Source organism: Capsicum annuum, chromosome 3 (assembly GCF_002878395.1).
Source record: "Capsicum annuum cultivar UCD-10X-F1 chromosome 3, UCD10Xv1.1, whole genome shotgun sequence".
NCBI lineage: Eukaryota > Viridiplantae > Streptophyta > Magnoliopsida > Solanales > Solanaceae > Capsicum > Capsicum annuum.
In genome coordinates this window covers 131,790,180-131,811,533 of record NC_061113.1, presented here as the reverse complement: position 1 = coordinate 131,811,533, position 21,354 = coordinate 131,790,180, and the positions used below count along the sequence as shown (strand labels likewise).

At 29.8% G+C, this 21,354-nt stretch overlaps 1 long non-coding RNA gene across 1 annotated transcript; it reads right to left on the bottom strand.

The window, feature by feature from the left end:
* Nucleotides 1–7,910: 7,910 nt before the first annotated feature.
* On the bottom strand, nucleotides 7,911–11,891 carry LOC107866309. The gene is made up of 3 exons (XR_001672867.2): nucleotides 11,651–11,891; nucleotides 10,752–10,917; nucleotides 7,911–8,107 (listed from the first exon to the last, which is right to left on the bottom strand). It is a non-coding gene; the product is annotated as an uncharacterized LOC107866309 (long non-coding RNA).
* Nucleotides 11,892–21,354: the final 9,463 nt, after the last annotated feature.

Here is a 21,354-nt window from a genome sequence, read left to right as displayed (position 1 = left end):
GGGTATCTCTGGCTGCTGCACAATATCTTCTGGTATAATCATACTTCTGGTTAATCCTATTTTTACAACTTGTATAACTAGTTTTATCTCGTCGTATAATATCTCTGCTGGTGCAGTATAACACTTTATATAAAATAAATTTTCTTTGGTTACTCTTTTATAGGTGTTGAATATTTTTTGTAATTCTTCCATAGCTGATAGTTCTTCTCCATCTTGGGTGTATAAGGTATTTAATAATCCATAATCAAAATAAGTGTTTACTAAGCTTGGGTTGGTTTTGGGTAGTGCAATTAGCTTGTTGTGACTTTGTAATCTTTGGGTTATATAGTTTGTGTTGGGTTCTTTGATATCTGTAGCTCTGGGGTTAAGGTTTAGAAAAGTTTGTACTCGGTAGATATTTTCTATGTATTTTTGGGCTGTATAGTTATAAACTTTTTTTATCTTGGTTCAGACTATCTCAATATGTGGTAATTTGTGGGGGTATGTTCAAGAGGTCTTTTTGTATATTTGATGTAAATGGTTTTTCAAATATCTTATTTAAGTTCATATTCTGGTTTCTTTGTCCAATAACTCATTTGCTTGTACCTGCAATTGTAGATTGATAAATGTTATGGGTTTTACGAAGTATCCCAACATCTCCTTCTAGCTATGGAATTTTAATGTCTTCCGATCGACATAGCTCTGCACACTGCTGAGTTAGCTGATTTGTAGCTACAAACTTCAGTTTAACTTCATTAGACTTTAGCTTTTCTATTTCATTACCCATACTGTCCACTTTCATTGAAAACGTTGTTAGGGTTTTGAATATCTTTTCTAAAGCATCATCTTCTATTATATCAGTCTGTGTAGCTTTGTCTTGATATGTAATCTGCAATAACGTTTTTGTTAGTACTAATTACTTTAATTGTAAATGTAAAATTTAATATATTCAATACTAGTCTCCGAATCTCTTTTGTTGTTTCGGAATTTTGAATTTTCTTTGTTAGCCACCAACGTACCTGTGTATTGTCTGTTCATACAACAAACTTGTTATATACAATATATGATTCAAATGCTAATAAACATTTATATAATGAACATAATTCTTTTCTATTTATTTCCCATTTTATTTCTGTTTCATTAAACGTTCCTGAATAATATCTACAATGATATTCTATTTTTCATTTTCGTACCTATATTTAAATACTCTTCCATAACTACATTCACTAGCATCTGCTTCTACTATATATATAAATTTTCTATTTTCGTTTGGAAATTGTAATTTTGGTAATTCTTTACAAAGTGTTTTTATTTTTTGGACTTGCTTTTTATCTTCTTCATTATAATTATATTCTACATCCTTTTTAAATTTTTTCTATAAAGGCTTTAAATTTTCTGCTAATTTTGGTATATATTCCCTTACTTGGTTTACTAATCACAAAAATGATTGTAATTTCTTTTTGTATCTAATTCTTCTTTTGAATTTATTATTTTTTGTACAATATGTTGTTGCATTTTTACTCCACATTTATCTATTTGTATTCCTAAAAATTCTATCTGTTTTTTCATAATTTCATCTTTCTTTTCCCTTAAACTTATTCCCAATTTTTCTATTATATCTGTAAATTGTTCTAATAATTTTAAATGTTCTTCTTTAGTTTTTTTATATAATAGTATATCATCTATATATACTATACAATTAGGTAATTGTTTAAAATAACTATCCATAAAATGTTGATATCTACCTGGTGTATTTTTATATCCAAATGGTAGTACATTCCATTCATAAAATCCTTGTGGTACCGTAAATGTGGTTAATTCCTTAGATTCTTCTTCTAACTTTAAATGGTAAAATCCTGATTTACAATCAAATTTACTAAAGTAATTATATCCTTGTATTTTTCTTATTTTTAATATCTTATTTGGTATTGGATAAGTATATGTCATAGTTTTTGCATTTAAATTTCTATAATCAATAACCATTCTACTTTTTCCTCTTTTTTTGTTCACTATGTTTATTTACTATAAATGCTGGGCTATTGTGTTTACTATTACTTTTTTGTATATATTGTTTTTCTAATAATTCATCTATATGCATTTTAAATTCTTTTAAATCATCAAAATTATATGTTAATGGTTTTTGAGTTATTATGCTATTTTTATCTATTAATTCAATTTTTATAGTAGTTTTATGTTTTTCCCATCCTTTTAATGGATCTTCACTATATAATTGTTCTAATTTTTTCTTAATTATTTCTATTTTATTTATTGAAAATATAGTTATTTCCTTTTAATTTATTGAAAATACAACCAGTTCTATTGTATCTTCAGTATTTCTTATATTTTCTAATTTTTGTGTAATTTTTTCACCTCCTTCTATCCAATTAGTTTTCTTTCTTATTTTGTTAGTAACTCTTTTTTCTCTTACTTTCTATTTACATGGTGTTGTAAACCACCAATCCGTTCTAGTTATTATATGTGGGTATAATTTATCTAAAAATAACATTTCTAAAAGTATATCTTTTGATGTTAGCTCATAATTATAGATTTCTTCTATTGTTAATATTTTATCCCATACTTGTATTTTTACATTCTTAGCTTTATAAGTAATTAAGCTTCCTTCGTTATTAAATCCTTTAACTATTATTGGTATTTTTAATTTATCCCATTTACTTTCTGGTAAACAATTATATCTACATAAATTAGCTTCTGCTCCTGTATCTATCATAGGCGTATAATATCTACTGTAATACCTTTCTACTATTATCTTCATTAATACATATATTTTCATATCATGTTAAAGCTCTTCTTAAGAATCATTTCTCTCTGTTATATGTTATAGAAAATTGTGTATGCTCTATATTATATGGTTTTACTTGTTCTAGCCATTTTATTCCTAATATTATGTCTATTTTTTTGCATTTCTTCCTTTATTTCAAATTCTATTTTTATTTTTCTAACTCTTATTGTTATTTTTTTTCTGCTATATTTTTAGTGTTTATTAAGCTTCTTGGTAGATCTGGGTATATATTATTGTCAGATTTTATTTTCTTATTTTTTACTAGATATCTTGCTATATAATTTTCCTCTTGTCCTGTATTTAAGAGTATTAAATATTCTTTTTCATTTATTGTTCCTGTTATGTAATATTGGTTTAAATTAGTTGTTGAACTTGTTTCATAACTTGTTCTTATTGATGAACTTGATGATTCTAGTTTTCATAAGCTATTCCTTTTGTTTTAATTATTCTATCATTTATTATTTCTAAATTTTCTTCTATATTTATGTCTCTATAACTATACTCATTATTATCAATTGTTTTTACAAATTGTTCGAAAGGACTTTCTATTTGTATTTTGTTAATTTTATTTTTTCTCGTTATTTTATATTTTGTTGTTAATACATATAGATTTTTACATCTTGCTGTAAATATTTTACTTCCTGGGGTTAGTTCTATTCCTGATATTTTTCAATATAATACTAATGATTTATCTATATTTTTATCTGCTATTGCTACTGAATAATTCGCACTTATTATAAATTTAAATTTTTGGTATATCAACCTATATTAACTTTTCTATAGGTTTTATAGTTTTATCATCTGCTAGGTATAATTTTACTGATGTATCTATTCCTTCGCTAAAACATGCTTTTATTAATATCTATGTTCCTCCAATGTATACATATTTTATTGGGTCTTTACTTTTTATATCGTTTATTTCTTTATTAATTATTCTTTTTGTTACTAGTGGTATACTAGCTCTTCCTTTTATATATCTACAATCTATTACATGTTCTTTCTGACTTACTACATAGTATTCTTCTTTTCTTCTACTAAATATGTTTTTTATTGTTGGTATTTTAAATATTTTTTCTACACTTAAATCTAATTTTTTTCCTTTTATTTCATCAAATATATGTCTATCAAATATTATTTTTTGATTTGTTCCTTCTTCATTTAAATATTCTTTCTTTGTTATTATTTTTATATCTTCTTTAGTTATTTGTTTTATTCTTATATCTTCTTCAGTTATTTAATTCATCTAATTCACTATCTATTTCATTATCTGTTCCATTCTCTGAAATTTCATATATACTATCTTCACTTTCTAATTTGTAATCTATATAATCTATCTGCATATATTCTGTATTTTCCATTTTTATTTTTGATATTTGTTTATTTTTTGGATTTTTAGGTAATTTACAATCTCTAGCCAAATGTCTTAATTTTCCGAAATTACAACAAGTACATTCTTTTATAGATTTTTTTTTCCGATATGGTCTTTTAGGTTTATAATTTTTTACATAATATCTTTTTCTTGGTTTCTTATATTTATATTTTGATTTTTTATATTTTTTATATTTCTTATCTCTTTTTCTTTTCTTATAATATCTTTCTTCGCATCCATTGAGGTGCTAATTTATCTTTGCAACATGCTAAATTTCTTATTAATGCTTTTTCCATTTTAATTTCTTCTCTATATTTTTCACATAGGTTTCTATACCATTGTTGTAAAAATGTTATTCTTGCTCCTAGAGTATCTACTATTTTAGCTTCATCCCAACTTTTTATTATTTTTGAACTAAATGGTTCAGGTAATTTACTAAAATATAATTTTCTTATTTCTTTACTTTCTTCTGTATTATATGTTCCTTTATAATAATATTTTTTAAATGCGCAAATATATTCATCTATGTAACACATATTACATATTGCTAATTTTAACATTAAATTTCTATTTGTATCTTTCTCTTCATTTTGTTCTTCTTTTGTTATTGTCATGCTGCTAAATTCGTCTTTTATAGCTATTTCATATTTTTTAAATAATTCTATAGGTGTTAATTTAGTTGTAGTTGTTGATGATGTTTCTTCTGTAGGTTTGTTAGTTCTTAATACCCTTTTACTATTTTCAGTTGGATTTGAAAACCATAATTTCACTGTTCCTATTAGTGTTCTTTCTATATATTCTGGTGCATCTGTTACATTTATATTATCATCTAATAATTGTTTTGTCATATATCCTATCCATAATTGTATTATTTTTTCTGTATTTATTACACAATCTAAGTCTAAAAAGTTATAATTTTTATTAACTATTTGTTTTGGTGTCCATTTGTCATATTCATCCTTTAGATTATATCTTTTAAACTTATTCTTATAACATGTAGGTTTTCTTATTTCTGATGTTCTAGGTATTATATTTTCATCTTTTTTTTTATCAAGAGTATTTATTTCTGTGTTTCTATTTTCTAAGTTTTCTTCATTAATTACTTCTTGTTTTTCATTGATTTCTAAATTTTTAGTATTTGTTAAGATTTCTGTATATGTTTCACTATCTTCTGAATCATAATTATCTGTTTCTTCAACATCTATTGTGTTTATTTCTAGTTCCCTAGTTTCTATTTTTCATATTTCTTCTGTAGTTTATTGTTTTATTTTTTCTATTTCCTTTTTTCTATCTATTTCTTCATTTTCTTTTTCAATTCTTACCATAACTGTCAATTTATCTTCTAATTTTAATTCTTCCTTTTCTATCATTAAATATAAATGTTCACCTATTTTTTTTATACCTTCTTCCTAGATTAGAAAATACTATTTTTATTTTAATCCTTCATGGTTTTCATATATTTTTTCATCTATTATAAATTCTTCTTTGTTCATTTTTTATTTAATTGTTAATAGATCATGTTGGTATCTATATTCTAGACTATCTATTGTTAATTCTAAATTTGATATTTTTTCTTTTTGTACATTTATTGAGTTTTTACTAACTCCAGCAATTATGTTATATTATAGTCTTTCTATCCTTATTTTTAATTCTTTATGTTTTTTAGATATTATTTGCTTTAATTCTTTATATTTTGATAATTTTTGTACGTTATTCATCTAAATAATATTTTGGGGAATATCTAAATCTAGTTTTATCAAATAAGTCATAATTAATAAATTAATCAAATAAATCCATTACCGGTAAAAGCCCAAAATTCTATTTTGAAATCATGATTAAAAAGCATTTCCGAAGGTGCATTTAATAAAAAAAATGAGAATATGATTTAGGAGTTTATCCAAGCAAGAATGGTGATGAAACCCTAAGAAATCACCCAAAATTCGAAGCTTGATGGCAAAAAATGGTGAAATTCACAAAATTGAGGCTTTTATACTATTAAGTGGAGAGTGTCTCGCAAACACGGTTAGCCCTTCGTGTTCGTGTGAGGGTAAACTTTGACCAGACCAACTTATTGGCCTTCACATTCGCGGTCTAGGCTTTGCATTTGCGAAGACCGATGATTCAGACTTTTGTGTTCGCGACAACCTCCTCGTCGTCTAAAAAATGACAATTATCCTTCTCCGAGTTCATGGCCAATGACCCGTATTCACTTTAGATTACAAAATGGTAGTTAAAGGAATATCAAGACTACAATGACGACCATTGTATCCAATCAATCAATTAATGGATACTAGATAATGAAGGGTCTGTTTACGGGCCCAATATTATAATTTTAAATATTTATATATGTACTAGATAATTTATGCCCGTGCTTAGCACAGGCCCAACATATGGAGGCATAAAGTTGCAAAGGAAAGCTAAGCAATGACTAAACAAATTTTATATGAAGGAAAGAGAAACACAGATTAAATGAATTTTATCCATGAAATTAATATATATATATATATATATATATATATATATATATTAAGTCCACTGGAAGCAATCCAAAATAATACTAAAATAAGTACTATAAAGGCAAAGTTTTGTTTTAAATAATGCATAACAAATTTGAATACAGTAGCATATATACTTGCGAGTAAATCATTTTGCACATAGATAAGCAAAGGGATTTTTTCATTATCCACTGTTAGTGGATAAGAACCTAAGAAGTGTAGCATATTCAAATATGACCGTTAACAATATTTACATAAAGAATCAAATTTGTTATGCATAAGAATCTACTGTATGCACGCTGCAAATCTTCAAAAGCTAACAAGTTATCAGTTTTTACCTATAAGCAGGGGAAAAATCTTAGCATCTTTACATCCACTATAGGAGCGAACTATATAAGCAATATCACCGAAGCAGGCAAAAACATTACACTATGTATCATTTGGTCCTCGGTTGATTTTGTTTAGTGCTCTTGCACACAGAGATCGCGTTCTTTTATATATGCAACAAAGCTACTTGTTATCTTAATCAAATCAGTGGGTGTAACATGTATGGTGTAGTATATTAAGAACAACGTTAGTTAGTAAAAGTAATTTACTGTGAAATATAATGCTTATGACAAATCTCAAAGTAAGTGGACAGAACGACATTCTAAAAGAGGTAACTACAATAAATTATGAATATAATAAGAATTTTAATGCGATTATGATGTTCATTTGTATGCCTAAATGAAGTACCGAAAATTATAACCTAAGTATACACCAAATTAAAGTGCATATCAATTATCACCGATCTCCTACCTCCAAAATAGAGTTGAGACATCATATAGAAAATAAAGATCTAATAAACATGCTCCATCCAAGGATACACAGAAAAGTATGATTTGAAAGTTCAACTTCTACATAATCAACACTCATGGACTTCAAATTACATGTGAAGATTAATTATTCAAAAAATTTACTTATTAGAATCGAATGATCATTGCATCACAAAAATTTGTAAAGGATGATTTCATCATTTTCCTTAGTGTACCAACATAAGCCACTTCTTATTTTTGTCCATTGAAATAGTCAAGTCTTTTAGAAAAAATATAACATTATTAGTAATGTGGAGAACTTTTCACTTACAAAGACAATGACATCTACATAAATAATGTGACTGTTACTATAGTCCATGAACAATGCAATTACAATCCACTTGTTTAATACTAAAATATTAATACAAACAAAGAAAATTCAAAATTAAACAAAAAAAAAAAAGAAAATATAAAGAGAACCAAAGGAACTTTATCGATTAGCTTGAATAGGACCATTTCCTTAAAAGCTTGAATAGAAGTTTTATCAGACATGTTCTATGAAAGAAAGTAAACCTCTACACTTCAAAGCAATAGCAGACCATACTATAAAGAACATTAGAGCAGTCGAGCGAGTTCCAACGACGACCTAAAGAGCATAGCTCTTCAGTTCCTACAAGTAAAGCAGCAGGGAAAAATATATTTAGCATACGAAATTATCCTTTTGCCTATATAATTGATTTAAATGTCTGTTATACCCTTGGTCATCCAAACTTGAACTTTTTACATTTATTACTATTCTGCTCCAGCTGCATAACTATAGAAAAAAATTAAAGAAGTCTGATATGTAGAGAACGAAAAAATAAAATATTTTACTTGGCAATGATTCAAATCAAGAATTTAACCAAATCACATATCAGTAAAATGTCAAGTTCAAGACATTAAAATCAGACATCTAATTAGACTCCTAAGCTTAGACAAAAAGGAATGACAACATACAATAGAAAACACACCACTTCAATAGTGTTTGACAAATTATTATGCTCAAAAGGAATTGGACATTTGACTTGGTTAATATCCCTGTCAAAAAGTCTCGTGTTTCTCAGCAAGTCAGTCTCATCAATGATATATTTGATTAAAGACATTGACCTTGTCTCTATTAGTTTCATATCTAACAATGGAAATTTTAGTACCTCATCTGAAAGTTCCAACATCATCAAATATCAAACGAACATTAGAAGAGAATACCATACTTGATAATCCTTGGTTGATCTATCAGTTTACGGACACACTAAAAAGTTTCTCTGTATAGCCGCCGATGGTAAAAGATGATTTAAAGAACTTATATGTTATATCAAAAAATGACAGTATAAGCTTTCTTCATAGAATTCATTAACTTTCCTTCGTTCATCTTACCTGCATGATAGGTCGAGATGCCAATCAATATCCACTTATTAAATAACAGTCGAGCCACTTTGTATCTCTTTCTTAGAATAACTTGAGACATCAATTTTTGATCTTAAATGGACATTCATTTAAGATACAGACAAATTCCTTATAAGTTAATGCATTGACAGAAAATAAAATTTAATGGGTTTTATAATATTTAAAGGCATCGCATTTTGAGTTAGTGTTCAATTATAGTCTAATACTCACATGAAAGGAATGGAAAGCTTCCACTTGTTAAATATATACTCAGCATGTGTATCCAAGAAAATAAAGAGAAAAAAATATGATATTTAGACTTCAAAATTAAAATAAATCTTAAAACATCAAAACAAAAAGCCTATGCTTTGGTAAGGTGATGTTTAATTCTCATCTCTTGCTTCTACTATTTCTATCAGATTTCTAGGCCATCTTATGAATCAAATTTGGCAATCAATTCCATCATATTTTCAAATTTAACACATATTCAGATTCTCATATTAAAAGCAGTCTTAGAATCCAAAGATAGATTCTCTTGTGCCTTTTTTTCTTTTAATTTGTAATATACTCCCTCCATGACCATTCACATTTTACTCTCAGCCATTTTAATGGCTTAAACCTTTCCTATAGTCATTCATTCTAAAAATAATAAGCTAGTTTGTTTTCTGATAGTTCAAAAAGATCGATAACAAATAGAGCTCTACCCTTTTGAGTAGCTGTAAGTTGTAATAACAATATAACCAAAGTATTGCTTAAAGAAAATTTATGGAGGTTGTATAGGAAGAGAAGTAATGAGCTCAACATTTGACCTGATAAATGCTACTAGTTTATATAAATCTCACATTGAATTAATGCATATTTAGATAATTATTATTTTTGTAGCCTAATAGGGAGATAAAATAGCATGTTTCATTATCATCACTTTGGGATATATGCATATGTAATGTAAGCATAAAAGGGCCATGTGGTGCACTAAAACATCCGATATACACAGAGTCTGAAAAAGGACTGAACCACAAAGATTTATTGTACGCAATCTTACCTTACATTTTTTCAAGAGCAATATATGCATATGTAAACAATTATAGAACTTACGTATAGTACTTAGAAAATCTATAGTTTCTTTAACACATGAAAATATAAGAAGAAAAAAATAGAGAATTTTGTATCTGGTCTATCACATGACTCATCTAACACCACAAACTCGAATTTGTAATTGTAACAAAAATTCACATATACAAGAATTCACCATGTCAAACTTTTCCTCACATAAAGTAGATTAAGTGTCTACATGAAGGTAAAGAAATAATGCCATATTAAATTTAGGTGCTAAAGTAATAGAATCAATAAATGGAGGTTTCTCTCTTTAGTAGAAGAATTCCACATCAACAGTTCACGTGATTTTTTTAGAAAAAAAACATAATCGATTATATAGTTAGTCATCTCTGTTGGATGAAAGAAAATCAACTTATATTCAAGTTCTTCAACTAAAAACATTAAAATTTAAGAAGCAGTCAAATTAATTTGCTATGGTATTCAGACCTCTATATATTCGGATACTGTTATTGCAAAAGGGTAGCCAAACTCCTTTATAATTAGCAGAAATAACTAATTCTGTTTAAGTTAGCATTTACATCCAAACGAAGGCAAATATTGAACAATTTTTAAATCAAGGACAAAAAAAAAAAAGAAAACAACAAATTTATACTTAACAAAACATGTGAAATATCCTAACAAATTTAATTTTTCTGGCAAGTGTTCAATGGAGAGCATGAATCGACATGTAAATGTACATACATACACTATAAAAGAGAGCAATTATTTTATCGATTTGATCATACAACAGAAAATTTCAAATTATAAACCTAATAGTCTTGAACTTAGAAAAATACCTCGAACCATACATCTTGCTAGACTGCTCATATGGAGTATACATGAGAATTCATGATATTTCATCTTCCTGTTTCTCTTCGCCCGCATTTACTCTGTTAGAGATTCTTGTTTAGCTTGTGACACCAGACCTTCCAATTAAAATAGAAGAATGGAGTAAAGCAGAACCTGCATATTGTTAAAATTTAAAAATTGATAAAAATTAGTAATTAACATATATAATAGCATAGCAATTTTTATAAAATAAAAGGCAGAGGTTCACGAGAAGAACATAAAAATCATCAAATTCAAAAGCACGAAGGAAATCCAGCTAAGATATCACGAACTTATTCATTATTGGTGATATAAGATAATCACAAATAAATCAGAATAAACTTGAACTTGCAACTGAGAAATTAATAGACGTAGTTATTTCTTGCTTATATTTGGTTGTGCAGGGGATTACAAAGCTATATTTTTTTTAATCTTTCTAAACACATGTTGATATTGTACCAATAATGTTAATATTACTGAAGTAAATATAATCATAGATACATCTCATAAGAAATAGAAAATCAGAAAGTTGAAAACTAAAGTAAAAATAATCTTTGTTTTGAAAACAGAATGGGTTAAGATGCCGTAAAATTTCTTTGAAATCGAAAAAAAAATGAAAAGCTTCAAAGAAGTTCTAAATCATGAACCATGGTGATTAAATAATGGGTTTCCTTTTTTCATTAAGATTTTTTTCTCAGAAGAGGCTAAGTGGACACAAGCGAAGAGATTTAGGAATGAGATTAATGAACTGATTCTTCTAGGGAGTTCTAGATATACTCTTTTTATGGGAAAGAGTTCACATAGCTTATTGAACTTGAACAAAATTTAATAAAAATTGAGAGAGAGAAAAAATAGATGAAGAGCTTACCAGAAATTGAAAATTGAAAGAGCGATTTGATATGCAACAGGTTTCAAGGAAATAAAAAGATGAATCAATCTAAGAAAAGGCTAGAAGGTTAGAAAGATAGATCATCAATGAATTCTGGACATACAAAGAGAGGAAAGATTTGCAAAAGCCATTGAAAGAGAGGATAGTTCACATTTCTATCAATTACTCTATTCATCAATTAAGAGAGAATGAATCTGGATACTTCTCTAGAGTTCTATTACAACTAACTAAATGAATCTGGATACTTCTCTAGAGTTCTATTACAACTAGCTAAAATATCATGGAGTATAAAATTACATTTATGCCCTTGAAAATATCATGGAGTGTAAAATTACATTTATACCCTTGGTCGTTCACTTCTTCACCTTTCTATATAGTAGTAATTTAATAAGTTTTTTTAAATAAAATTTTTTAGTATTTTTAAATAAACACGATTGAAATGATAGTAGAGATCAAATTTTATAATACAACATATTTATCATTTTTATAAAATAAAATAATAATTTATTATTTATTTAAATTGTCCTAAGTAACATTAAAATATCATAATAATATCACATGTTCAATGCATATTTTAACAGTAGGTGAAACAGATTCTGTTGAATTAAACAATAAATTTTTAATATTTTTTTATTTTTTATGACTTTATTTGAAAATTGTACAAGAGAATAATTTAAAATTATAAGTATCAATATATTAATAATTTTTATAGAATTATACAAAGTAATAAATGATACTAATACATTAAAAAATTCATCTTGAATATACTTAAATGTATTTTACAAGTGTTTAACAAGTGAAAATAACGACCTACTTGATGAAAATTATGATGAATCATATTGTTACAAAGTTATAAAGGATTAAAAAAAATTATGACTTCAAAATTGCACAAATTTTTCTAAAATATAAAAATAAATAAATAATGTAGTCTATCCATTTCATTTTGCCTTACATTTGTTGATTTGACACTCTCATTAAAAAATTATTTAATAGGAGTTTGTGTATTTATCTCAATGATTATATTTTAAAAGTATATGATTGACAATTATTGGGCCTATGAGGATGACCAAACGCCCCAAGGTCCTCACTTATATTAAATATAGTTATGTAATTACTTGAGAAAATTGAAGGAAAGGTATCTTTTAAGTCTTGAATGAAGGATTGGTGACATTGACCAACTTAAAGGGTCAAACATCATTAGAAAACTTGATTAAGCTAATTGTGGACTTGATTAATATTTTTAAAACTTTCTAATCTTTTCAAAAATACAAATCAACCTAACCCACACCCCTCTTCAATCCAAATCAACTACTCACTCTCTCATCTCTCTCGATAGCTTCTCTCAACTCTCTCCCAACCAACAGTTCTGCAAAATTTCTCCCTTCAAACCCCGACGACTTCTACCTCTGGCGATAAATATTTGGGCTTCGAGTTCCCCTTTTTTCTCCTTTCAACCCCCGGCGACTTCTACCTCTAGGGATAAATAGTTGGGCTTTGAGTTCCCCTCTTTAATTCAAATCAACCTGTCTCTCATCCTTCTCTCGATAGCTTCTCTCAACTCTCTCCCAACCAACTATTTTGTAAATTTCTCATTTCAATCCTTAGCGACTTCAACATCCAACTATAAATAGTTGGCTTTGAGTTTCTTTTCGACTTCAACCTTTAATCGAAGTGACAGCCTTGGTCTCCGGCCACAACAACTTTGAATTCTTCATGGTTCTTTTTCTTCTTTAACAGGTAAAAATTTATGGACTTTTTAGTTTTGAAAAAAATGAGGAACTTGAGCCAACTTCTCTTATAGTATTGGTTAACAATTTCAATATTTATTGCATTAATTTAAAATACGGTCTGAATAAAAGCCTAATTTCTGGTATTTCTTCTTTTCTCTTTTCGAAATGAATTATGATGTTTTGTTGTTAGTTGAATTTTTTTGAAGTTTGATTTTTATTTTTTGTGTTTATAAAAATAAAACAACAATTTGGGTTGATTTGCTCTGTTCTTGTTCTTGGTAAAAATTGTGAAATTGCTGTTTTTTTGTTGAACAAAATCGTGCTACTATTTTTTGTTTCCTCTAACAGATTACCTATCGGGTGCAACATATTAACTATCTGATGCAACAGATTTATCATATGATGCAATAGATCAACCATCTGATACACCAGAGGAACCATTAGATTACAATTCTAAAGCAACAGATTAATCATATGATGCAATAGATTAACTATCTGATGCAACAGATTAACCATATATTGCAACAGATTAACTATCAAATAAAAAATTTAATGCAACTAATTAACCATCTGATGCAATGGAAGAACCATCAGATTAATGATCCGATGCAACAGATGAACCGCCTGTTGGATAAAATCCTATCAATTCTTCCAATAGGAAATGTCCAAGACTTGATTTTTCCAACTGATTATTCATCTGTCGTGATAGACAACCCTATGTTGGAAAAAATCTAAACATTATTGACCGTTGATAACTGGTCCAATAGATCACTCATGTGTCACAAAAAATGTGTGACCTGTTGCACAGATCATTCATGTTTCTCAACAGATAAGTGATATGTTTTGTATTATTGTAACAGATTACTCAGCCGTTGCTGCAGGTTAGTTAACTGCTCTGACAAATTACTCATCTGTTGCAACAGATGTGTGATCTATTGCACAAACCATTCATCTTTCTCTATAGATGAGTGATATATTTTGTATTGTCACAACATATTACTCAGTCATTGCTATGGGTTATTTAACTGTTCCAATAGATCACACATATGTTGCAACAGATAATATCATAATAGATGTGTGATCTATTGCACAGACCATTTGTCTTTCTCAACAGGTGAGTGATATGTTTTGTATTATCGCAACAGATTGCTCATCCGTTGCTACAGGTTATTTAACTGTTTCAACAGATCACTCACATATTACAATAGATGATGTTGCAACAGATGTGTGATCTGCTACACAGACCATTTATTTTTTCAATAGATGAGTAATTTGTTTTGTATTATCGCAACAGATTACTCATCCATTGCAACAGGTTATTTAACTATCCCAATTGATCACTCATATGTCGCAACAATGTATAATCTATTACACAGACCATTCATCTGTCTTAAAAGATGAGTAATATATTTTGTATTATTGCAATAGATTACTCATCTGCTGTAACAGGTTGGTTATATAATGCAACAGATATACTACCTGGTGCAACAGATCGATGATCTGTTGCAATTGTTATTTTTCTATTTTGCTTATTTCTGTTATCCTTTTTTAACGATGCATTAATCAACTATAATATATTTTTTTATGTTCCTATTAATTTTAGATAATATGGTTCTCAAAAGAACAGAAACCGAATCAAGGCCAAGTAAAGGAACAAGTGAAGCAGCTAGGCTACATCGACCACTCTATGAGCTTGCTTTACAAGGGTTATCTCAATCAGGAGCAGAATATGATGAACATGGAGAGAAGGAATGTTTTAAAAGAGATGATGTAAATGCTAATAGCCCTTTCGCCGAAGAGTTGGTCAAAGGCTTCAGCATTGATCATTATCCTGTAAGAATGTAGTGTGATAGTGCCACAGATTTAACGGGTGATTTCATGGTTAAGTCAGCCATGGGAAAATCTTTCGATGCTTTTAGAAAAATACTTTGAGAATTAAAATTGGATGCTTATTTCAGGGACTTCTACTTTGATAAATATCTTAATTTGTCGGAGGACAACAATGTTCCTTTCCAAATGAAAATGGTATATGAACTTCTCAAGCATAGGTTTATGTATGAAAAAAAGATAAAATGGATGAGGTGTGGATAAATTATTATGGCATGCCTGTTTGTTTTAGTTGGAAGGAGTTTACCATAGTTATTGGACTAGAATGTTATCCTCCTTCTCAAGTTATACCTATTCTAACCCAAAAAAAGCACCCTACACACCCAAAAAATGCAAAGGCAAGTCGTGTGATCGTGATGACCTGGTGTTCATTGTTGGTCCAAGCTTTAAAAACAAAAATTTGATAGAAGCGTTGAAAGGTAAAGGACTTTCAAAGAAGCACAAGTAGTCATTGTGCTTGGTTTGGTTTGTACATAATATTATTTGGGCGAGAGACATTAACAACAATATAAACCTCAGTTTAATAAAGCTCTCCGAGGATCTTAAGATGTTTAACAGCTATCCTTGGGGTTATGAAAGCTTCAGAATGACTGTCAAGTATTTGTTGACTCCGTTAGCGCCAAACACAGTCAACTTATATAGTTTCCCATGGGCTTTCATGGTAAATGTTTCTTTCTTCTATTATGATATCATTTATTTTTTTTACTCAATAATGGTTTTGATTTATTAGCGCTATTTTATAGGCTTGGGCGTTTGAAGCCATTCCTTATTTGAGACAACAAGTGAACTACCAGGAAGGAGTTTTCTATCCACGAATCTTGAGATTGTTGTCGGCTAAAACTGATAAAAATGCAAAATTTCTCGATCTCTTCAACCCTCAAAGGATGCATAAGTATAATTATAATTAATTTTTCTTTTAATTAATGATCTTTTTGAATGATCTAATCATCATTCTAATATATGTAATGATTTATGTTAGATTGTGCATCCGTCGCTAGTTCCGACCAATCGAGAGTTGAAGATATCATTTTTTCTTACTTTACGATTTGTGCAAACTTTATCGGACCCTAAGGTCATCGAAAGAATAAAAATAGAATTATTTGGAGCAACAACCATTACAAGAAAAACAATTTTGGAGGGTGGGCTTGTTGTTATTGATGGTCTTAGTGGTGATGGAGCTGTTGGTGGTGGTAGTGGTGCTGCTGTTAGTGCTAATGATACTCTTCTTACAGTATTTAAAGCAAACCATTATGAGTATGATCATACTAGTTATACATATTTTGCCTCTTCCAGTGAATATTCTGCATGCAAATGTCAAGACTGCAGGGCAAAACATAATGTAGTGATTAATACTATTAATGCATTAACTGCTTCTATAAAGGAATTGACATCTAAGAGGGGTATCCTTCCATCAAAGAGGATTTAATTTCCATCCGCTACATTAGAGATTAGGGCTAACAGAAGAAGGACAATGATTTTCAGGGTATTATCAAGCATCCAAAAGAGCAAAATTGCAACTCCTCTGTCTGTGTGCTACACTGAGCAACATACAATGTCCAAAGGAGAGCAACACCTAAAGAAGGTGAATATATATGTCTTCAAACTGACAAAACAAACAAACATATCTGTTTCAACAGATGACACATCTGCTGAAAATTATCAAATAGATATATACATCTATTGCAATAGTTGACTAACTTGTTGCACTAGAAAAATATTTGTTGCTGCATATGTCTCATCTATTTTAGTAAATAAAATAGCTCTTCATACCACTTTTATTTGTACCAACAGATGACCTATCGACTGCAACAGATAATTCATATGTTCCAACGGATGGTTCATCTGTTGGAAATTATCATACAAGGTCTTCCTCATGTAAAAATTTGTCCCAACAATTGATTCATTACTGCAACAGAAATATAATCTGTTTGGGATAATTTAAAATAGGAGGAAAATCTGTTTGATTTTCTAGAAGAGATGAGTTATCTTTTTTCATTTTATTGTATCTCCGTGATTATCATTGACCAATTCTGGCTTTTTGGGTGGATGTAGAAGAAGCTACTACTGAACAACATTGACAATATTCTACTCTTTTATGGAAATACAGAGTAAAAATCCACGACGAGCAAAGCCGAATTCCATGACGAGCAAAGCCGAATTCTATAGCACCGGATGAAGATCAACTTGTCCATACTGAGTAGATCTTTATAGCTTAAGCTTGTAAAAGTAATCCTTAGCATTATACTTAAATTGTTGTTGATGTATTTGTTGAGATCTGTACTCATAACAATTTTTTTATATTTTATTTATTCGTTGACTTATTTCAGCTAATTTCTGAAGGCTTCGATTTATTTTATTTTGTCTATGAATTTTATTTATTCCTTAGATTTGAACTTATTAATTAAAAAGGAATACTAGATTCAAATATCACAACAAATAATGTATCTGTTGCAACAGACAACACGTCTATTGGAAAAACCGAATAAATTTATACATATGTTGCAACAGGTAGGTAATCTGTTGGAATTTATCAAATAGGTCTTTCTACTATTGCAATAGATGGACTTAGATAGAAATATTCATATAATGCAACAGATGACCAACCTATTGCAACAAATAAACTATATGTCAGAACAGGTACAATAACTATTACTACGGATGGAGAATCTGTTGTATTATAAAAATTCAACTTTCGTTGGACATAAAAAATTGTCACTACATGTAAAAAGGTTAAAGTGAATTGAAATAAAAAAGGCAGAACCCATCGACGGTGTTCAGTTCAAACACCTAAAATAAAATAGGCATCAAGTAGACAGTGTTCATTTTAAACACATAAAATAAAATAGGCATCAAATGTGTCAGTTTGGCATATTTTGCTGACTTGCCGTCACTTGACCCCCAACGGTCACCCCCCCTATTGTCTTATATATTCATCTTCCTCCTAAAATTTAACCCTAAATTCTCAAATCTTCTTCTTCATCAACATCTTCTTTTATCTATCCAAATTTTTCAAATTATTTCTTTTATTTTTTCCAACTGATCTTGACAATGACGAGCGAATCTTCCACTATTTTTTGTGATAAAGATTTTTGATATTGTAAGTGCGGTCATGAAGATCTGTTAAAGACTTCTTGGACTCAACAAAATCTGGGTCATAGATTTTTTACTTGTAAGATTTCAAAGGTAATATTTTTTTATTTAATTAGTTGATTAATTATTGACTTATAATTATTTTGTAATTGTGTTATCTTTTTTTATAGAAATTGGGTGGATGCAATTACTTTGATTGGTATGAAGAACGACACCCTTCACAAGCAAATCGTGTAATCTGGGGTTTTTTGAACAAAGTCAAGGCTTCTGAAGAGAAACAAAATCGAGCAAGAAAATACTACATTGTTGTTGTTATTGCTACTGGTTTGGTGTTGTTGGGCACATAGATATTCAAGCCTAATTGCTGAAGATTTCATGGTGGTATGTGTATTTTCTACTGGTATGGTGTTGTCGAGCACATGGATATTCAAGCGTAACTGTTGAAAAATATCAAAAAGATTTAGGCATATGTTGTAAAATTTAGGTCATCTGTTGGAAATTATCAAACAGGTCTTCCCACTGTGGCAACAAATTAGACTTAGATTATTATATTATTCATAGAAATAACATCGGCGTAATGTAATAAATGACCAACATATTGCAACAGATAAACTATCTGCCAGAATAGATTAAATATATTTTACAACAAATTGACAATCTATTGCATTATAAAAAACTCAACTTTCATCAGAAAAAATTATTGCCACTACATGTACATGTAATAAAGTGAAGGGTGACTTGAAATTAAAAATTGATATTTCACAGGCTCTTCTATATATACAGGCTTCAAACGTCCAGTTAGTACCCCATAAGCCCAGACCTCTTGCAGGTTTTCCACAACGTTTTTGGATAGAAAAGTCATTGGCTCGGCCATTTTTGTGTCGGTCAGCAAACATTCGATGTGTGCAAGAGTATACGAGCCACTCGCTTTAGCGGCATCATCTTTTGGAAGGATCATTCCCTTGTTTCAACCTTTAAAATCCCATGATTTATTCATCAATATTTTCTTTGGCAAATGATTCATCAGTTTACTCTCCCTCAACAAGATGAGAAACAACACCATCAGTGGCTCCACAAGGAGAAAAAGATCAAAATCATCAACGAGAGGTACGTTGGAGTCATAAACATTGATCTTTACCTCCTCGAGTAGTATCTCAACAGCTCGATAATGTATGTCGTTCACGCTAATGACTGTAAGAATCCTCTTTGCCTTGGTCTAGCTCTTGTCGTGTGGATTTGGCCTCTCTCCTCTAACATATTTTATCATTTCTTCTTTATCCAAGACCAACGTAGGAACTAGGAAATCAAGTCCTTGACCAAGGGCTAACGCCTCCCTATTGAGTTAATTATACCTATCCATGAGCTTCTCACAAAAGTCGAGGTCCATTATCCTATCGACAGCGTCATAAGCTTCTCGGTACATTAGTTGCCTTTTCCTCATAAGGTAGAGAATTATGTCAACATATTGTGATATAAGAAGTCAATTTTTAAATAGGTTAGTAATTGTAAAAATGAAAGTCCATCTGTTGCATAGGGTTCTCTGAATCAATAATCCAACGCAACTTATACAATAAATGGATAATAAGTTGCAACAAAACCATTACCAGTTGTACCAGTATACCCAGCTGTTGCAACAGATGTGAAATCTGTTGCGTAGCTTCTTCTTAATGGGGTAGATTAGAAGGTCTAGGTTAGGAAAAATAAACTTGTCTTGTCCTCGTACGACATATGCATACCAGTCATAGTCTGGAAGTCTTGGGGAGAAAGGGAGGCCTGGGGTAATCTGGTGTGCTTGACTTGGCATTCTTGGCCTGTCGCAGATCCTTCTTCTCTTTGGCACCAAGTTCCATGTATATGTCCACCTTCTTGACTGGCCCCTAAACTTCAACAACTTTTAGAAAGGGACGAATTACAATTTCATTTGATTTTCGATCAGAGAGTACGTATCTAATTGCTCTTTTCTTTCTCCTAACCAACACTATAGGAGTGTGTGGATCCCTCACCTTCTTGGATGGTATGACACACCTTTTGGATTTGAATTCCTCAATAGCCTTAGAGATAGCCTCTACTTTTTCAAAGAGTTTATCCTGTCTGTCCTTGCACTCTTTGCATTCGCAACGAGAACACGAGGGTGAAGAGGGGTGAGAGGGACCTGTGTAAGTGTGAAAGAGGGTATTTTCAAACATATTTATTCTTTCTTGAGCATCAGCATGCTCATCATCATGAGTGGTAGCAACATAAGCATGCCTGCCACCAACACCAACAACTCTACCAGAAGAAGCACCCGGATCTGCCTTAGTAGGTTGGTCATGAAGAGCCTCAACATTAGGCTAACCTTGCTTAACTGCTCTTTTTATGGCTGTTGCTCCAGCCAATTCCTTCTTTATTAAATCTACCGTTGGGTCTGCTATAGTATCAACATAACCTAGAGTAATATAAGAAGTCATCACCGACTCCTCCTCAGTAGCCACGATCCATGGATGCACAACCTATAAAAAAGAATAAAAGACAGATGCATTTAAATCATATAATCTATTAATTTTCACTGTTGGGTTACATTTTAAAAAAAAGACCCATCTGTTGCATAGTTTGTAGTATATGGTTAAAGTCCATTTGAGTTTTATTCAGAGAAATAGAGCAACGCATGGATAAGTTGATGCATAATATCAATCATCTGTTGCAATAGTTGCACAAGATGGGTAATTGTTATACAACAGATGATCTGTACGTCGCAATAGATGAACAATATGTTATCAGATTATATATCTGTTGCATAATTTGCAGTAGATGGTTAATCTGTTAGGAGTCAGGTTTAGAGAACCAAAGCAAAAGATGGGTAATATGATGCAAGATATCGATCGTACCCTGTCGCAACAGATGTCCCATCTGGTGCATCAGATATAACATCTATTGCACCATATATAACAGCGGTTCAATATCTTTCTTTGAGTAAAATTATTTTACTTGAAGAAGACG